Source organism: Sinohyriopsis cumingii, chromosome 18 (assembly GCF_028554795.1).
Source record: "Sinohyriopsis cumingii isolate HCF-2022 chromosome 18, ASM2855479v2, whole genome shotgun sequence".
NCBI classification, from domain to species: domain Eukaryota; kingdom Metazoa; phylum Mollusca; class Bivalvia; order Unionida; family Unionidae; genus Sinohyriopsis; species Sinohyriopsis cumingii.
In genome coordinates, this window is record NC_142978.1 from 42,703,866 (window position 1) to 42,710,511 (window position 6,646).

Below are 6,646 nucleotides of genomic sequence, written 5' to 3' on the forward strand. Positions count from 1 at the left end.
AAGCAAATCAGTTACAGGTAATTTGAGGCCCAATTTAGGGCCACAGTATCACTTTCAAAACTTCAGAGATAGCCAGTCACTCTTCTTTTTTTCCTTCACTTTTAATTTCCACTTTGAACAATATGCATACAGCCTATCGAGCAAAAGAGTAAAGGCGATGAAACAAAACATTGGCATACGCCCACATGACAATTAAACACATCGTTAATAAAATTAGTGTAATTAACACGTATTTTTACATCATTATAAATTGTTGTAATGATTCTTAAAATTTTTCAACTACTAGTTTTACAAATTAGCTTTTGGTCAGTAAACGTCTCTCTATCCTATCAAAGGCTTTTTCATAATCATAAATACTGCACCGAATCTACCACTACGTTTTTTCAAATAAATATTTACAAATTAAGGGTCACAATATAAAACTATTATTTGCTGTAAAATAACCCACGCAAAATCCGGCTTGTTCTTGGCCTAGTAATTCTCTTTCGACCACACATTCATTTATCCTATTATTTGAAATCAATGTAAACACTTTGCTTAATACAGGTAGTAGACTAAAGTCTCTGGAATCGGAAGGCTCATTTGCATCCCTTTTTTTCAGAGTTGGTACGATAATAATCGTTGACTAATATTCTGTATAATATTCAACATTGAATAGTTTATTAAATAATATTCTTTAATATTGTTAATTTTGGAGTAATTAGGTTCCCCGTACATATAAAGAAGTCTTTGAATAAAGTATCTCCTTCAGTTTTTCGATCATTCAAATTAAAAGTGGATTTTTTTAAAATTTAAGTTGAATGAATCTTTAAATTTGATTTTTAATTTTAATTTTATATTTGAAAGACGAGGTCAAAGACACAGCAAATTATTAATTACAAATATAATAATAATAATAATAATAATAATAATAATAATAATAATAATAATAATAATAATAATAATGATAATAATGATGATGACGGTGACGATGACGAAGATGATGATGGTGACGACGACGACGATATGATGAAATTGTCCGTTGGAAAAAGATAATAATATATCCTTTTATTAAATGTGCTGTTGGCTATTTTCTGTAAATCTGCTGCCATTAACAATGTAATTCATTTTCTAACGATTCTTTAGTAGATCTATTTGTGAAATGAAAAATCGTGAATTTATTTTTGTAAGAAATACAAATATAAGTATTAGATCCGTATAAAAATCAGACAGGAAACTGCGAGTAAACTTTGGATTTTAACACTTAGGCAATTACATTTAAGATATAAGATAATTCATAGCTACTGTTTGTATGTGGAAACCAAGCTAAGCAAGAATGCAGGTTCAAAGTTAAGGAAGATTAATTTTTATGATGGGTTCATGTACATATTCGGGAGGCACAGAATCATTATTTATACATACCTACATACCTACATAGCTACCTACCTACCTACCTACGTACATTTTACATACATACATACATACATACATACATACATACATACATACATACATACATACATACATACATACATACAAACATACATACATACATACATATACACAAAAACACACGCACACACCCACGCACGCACACACCCACACATATACATAAAAACACACGCACACACACACACATATATGTATATATGTATGCATGTATGTATATATATATATATATATATATATATATATATATATATATATATATATATATATATATATATATATATATATATATATATATATATATATATATATATACATACATACACACACACACACACACACAAGTAAATAACTAAAAAGACTCACATTGTTCTCTCCATTTTTTAATCTGAATTTTTGTCTGCAAAAGTTAGATTTGTCGCGAATATCCTTTACAACATTCATTCACGAGCCATATCGGTATATGTCACACGTGTCCAGGGTGGAATTGAAGGTTCGTGAATATAATTACATTTGTAATATCTTAAATTAATTCGCTACAAATACAACTGTTTTGTAAAAGTCAAAGCAAATATTCATAAATTTTGGACCTATTTTGTTTCGAAAAATGACATGCTTTTAAAGCCATTAAATTCGTAACAAGGGGACTAATGAATATCCATACGTTCTCTCCTGACGGAAACTAAGTAGATACCGGTACAGGGAAAAAAATACCGCTCGCATAATAATTATGAAAAAATTTTTCATACATACGTTAAACGAAGGGTACAATATACCCTGGTAACAGACTGATTTTGTCCTAGTAAAACAGTCATAGATACCAATACAGCCAATGCACTGGTTTGTTGCACCATGCACGGTGATTGTGAATTAAATCGTCAGTAGCAAAAGTAGTGGAAAAACTAGATGCTTCCAAAGTTCCTTCTAAATTGTAAATTTCTGCATTTATTGCAAATGAGAAATATCTTTATACATTATTTGTAATATGCTACATGGACAAATCAGTCGATGAATGAACCTATGTCACAAAATCCTTGTCGGATTAGAATTTGAGTACCGTTGGATTCATATGATCTTAATCGCTTTTATTTTGATCATTGCTTTATTCTTGTCAAAGGTCATATAAGGTCTACCTTAATGCAAAGGCGTCAACGCACACGCCTAAACTTCCATTATTGTATGGATTCATAATGTGATTAGATTCAACTGTAGAAAACAAATATATGCGTATTTTGGACATTTTCTGATAATATCGGACCAACGGCATTTATTTAACTAACACGATTCAGGCCTGGACCTAAATTTAAGTATAGAATCTATAGATCTGTTGGGCAAAAATTTCAGTATAGAATCCAGTGATCTGGCGAAAGTGTAAGATTGATTTACAATTAACACAAAAATTATCTTCAGCCTATACAATATTTGTAAATTCATGATCGTGAATTTGGGTTCTAGACAGTTCTAGAGTACGTAGGTGTCAGTATTATCTTTTCCATATGATTTGTCCATTTCTATTACGTATTAGTTAAAGTCGCTTTCAACACGATCAAATGGTGCATTATTCCAATTTGTTGTCAAAAATACTTTTAAAACTTAACAATAAAAATTGCATACCCCTTTTTAATATGAAAACTGTTATTCTGAGCAGGGCGATGAATATCACTTTTTTTAAGAAATATAAATTATAACAGGCGGCGGTAGACAATGCAATTCCTGTACAGTTTTGCAAGCAATTGTTGGTAATTTTCTGCAAAGCAAGGTGAGTATAACTGATACACTGCTATAATTTTACTTTCTCGTCCATTAAAGCAATGAAATTTTGTATGCAATGTCGTCCCTTTTTATTTCAAATTAGTAAATCGCACATTACTTTCAATAGCTTGTTTTTTAAATAGTAAAAATACACTTCTTCAGAATGACCTTTTTCTTTAAACACTCTTCGCCGCTTGATTCTCAACAAATTTTGTCCCCACGTAATAATGGCAGACGTTGAATATCGAAATTATCATTATAGTTTTAATTCTACTGACAACACCTTTTTTATTGGTAAAATTTTAGGAATTTCCTAAATTTGAGGAAATATTCAACTATTTTTTAAATAAATGATTTAATTTTCAGACGTACAAGGTTAAAACCAAAGGTTACCTTTTTACATGATCTCTACCTGAGGGAAAATGTAAATATTATCATTTGCATCATAAATAAGATAATCCAAATTTTATATTGAACAGAAATTTAAAACTTCAGTGAAAACGAGACTATGGCAGTTGTTACACCTATGTTGATCTTTCTTTATGTATTATACTCTATTTATTAGTTTGCGTGAGGCCTAAATTACTGAATACACTTTATGTTCTTTTCTGTTCTATTTTGTTTCCTTCAAATGCGTGCAGTATTTATCAGAATGGACTTGATTCACAAATTACTCCCCTAGATGGCGCATGTATCACGTCCACGTTCTGGTTACCTGTTTCGGAAATTTTGCTCTTAAACATGGCCGTTGAAAACAAAGAAATAGTGTAGAAATTCCATAATATTCATACTGCATCCAGTGGAAGAAATAAATTTAAAAAAGGAATTGCATACAATACTTTATTTAGAAAGGTAAACTGGGATAAACGCACAGGCCATTAACTGGTACAGAGGTCAATGCACCATTCAGTTTTCACTATTTACAATCATACAGAACTATAATGGCTATGTCAAGCTGAATTCCATCCATCAGTATAATCTTCTTACTTCATCTTGGATTAATCAAAGAAAGAAAGAGTTTTGGCAAATTTCATGTTGTTACGACTCTATGGTCTTAAACTAAGAAATAGAAAGAAGCAAAGCCAAAATTTTTATTAAACTCAACAGTTAAATTCATTTACAAAGTAACATTTTTAAGAGGAACTTACGGCATTGTGAATTGAATCCCACATAATCCTAATAGTTCTATCACAAGTCCAAATGTATTGAGTGTTTCGTGTGAATTCCAATTCTGAATATGCTGATGTACCAATAGTCTTGATGTATCACAAAAATATAATCTAGAATATCTTTGAATGTGGTTTAGTCTAAAAAGAGGTCATTGATAACTTTGTAGTTCCAATGAATAATTATAAATAAATGTTTCCTCTTTAATTATATCTGAACGCAAACAGTAACTCCACAGATTAAAGTTTAAGGAGGAATGAAATACTTTTTTGACATAGAAATTATATAGAAATCGAAAAAACGATAAAATGACCAGGATGTAGGTCAAAGTTCTCATCCAAAACATTCTAATATTGTACATAAAGTTTGACCTTAAACCAATATATCAGTAAACAACCTTTTCAAAAATTACAAGTTAGGTAGGTCATAACTACTCTACTCTCAATCATGGACAAAGGTCAAGCACAGAAAATAAATCAAATAAGCATGACACTGTTTAATTTCCATTTTATATGAAACATCTGTGGCTGCTCATTGCAAACATTAACAAGTTTTCAAATTGTAAGATCATGAACTGCATGAATGACGACTTTCCAAAATCGAGAGTATGTTGCAAAGCGTTTGAAATAAATCTTGCACTAATTGATGACCGGATCAACAGTTTAATCAAAAGTACACATGTTACATCAAATAAGAATAATTTCTGTTGAAGAATCAGAAGAACTGGTCTAGCTAAAGCTAAGAATCAGAAGAACTGGTCTAGCTAAAGCTAATTTTAGATGACTTTTTTCCATCCTTTTCGTAGTTTCGGGACATGTACGTCTTTTCAGTTCTTAATTTTATTTGTCCATCACATCGTATATGATTGTGTAGAGTTTATTTTTGTTTATGTTTTCTTTGGGTTATTCTCATAATCACACTGTTAAAATTGCCGTTTTTCAACATTGTAAGCCTGTTTTTATTTTATATACAAGAATGAGTCGAACTCGCTAGCTATAGAATTTACAACCCCTGACTAAAATTACCCATTAGAAATTAAAGCAATGTGATCGCACAGTCCTGTCTGCACTCCAATACTCACCCCTTTTGCCAAAGAAAGTATATGACAGGCTTTACAGAACGTCACGGTCAAATAACGAAGAAGGGATCTCTCTCTCTCTCTCATTATGGGAAGATGCGGGCGAAAATCCGTGAAAAAACTAGAGTTGCTGATTCGCCTGTGTCATGCGACGATGTCTTTGGACCTATGAATGATAGCAAAATTTAAAGGCAAACGGAAAGGGTAAAAACAGAAATGGAAGACGGAAACAACTGTATGGTAAACAGGGTAATTAAATCATAATAATGACTTAAATAAACAGAAGTTACTTTTAAATGTGTGAATTACTTGTTGTTGGTTCGTCATTTCGCTTAGTTTCTATTTCCTAGTTTCAATATGCTCGCTGGTAAGTGAATGGCTGAGCGTTCAGTGTTCAAATAGCTATTCACCTTTTCTGTCTAATTCATAAGAGATTTATTTACTCAGTATGAATGAAAATAGAAATTCATATAAGAAAAGAAGCAACTGATCAATTTCCAAAGCGTGTTGGGATTAACCGCAAAAGGCAAAGAAGAACATGTAATGATAGTGGAGACACTGGGCAGGGATAGGAATAGTTTATTCACTCCGTCAGTACACAGTACTCTTGTGTAAGTGTATATGTGATATAAATAAAATTTATGTATGGTATGTACAATGTATATCTGAAATCCCACTCGTTGCATAATTTTGTCATTAAAAGGTAAACTTTATAAATTTCGTGTATATCAGTGATACAGTGTACATATATATATATATATATATATATATATATATATATATATATATATATATATATATATATATATATATATATATATATATATATATTCCAGCATAAGATAGATCTTACATATCACCTGAGGATACAGGACAAATGAGTCCGTGTGACTTATATCTAGTAGATTTTCGTATTATTCTTAGATGATTGCTTGTTTTAAGTTCAAGACCATTTTCAACGGTGTATACGAGTAGTGAGACGCCTCGCACAAACTAAATATAATAATTTGGTCAAGGCAAGATATTACGGTGGCCTACTTTAGGTTTCTGGTCAGTAGTAAGTATATATATATATATATATATATATATATATATATATATATATATATATATATATATATATATATATATATATATATATATATATACACGAACACACCATTTATGGTAATAATCCATAACTATGTCTTTTGAAAGTGATGCCACGCATGTTTCTGTGGA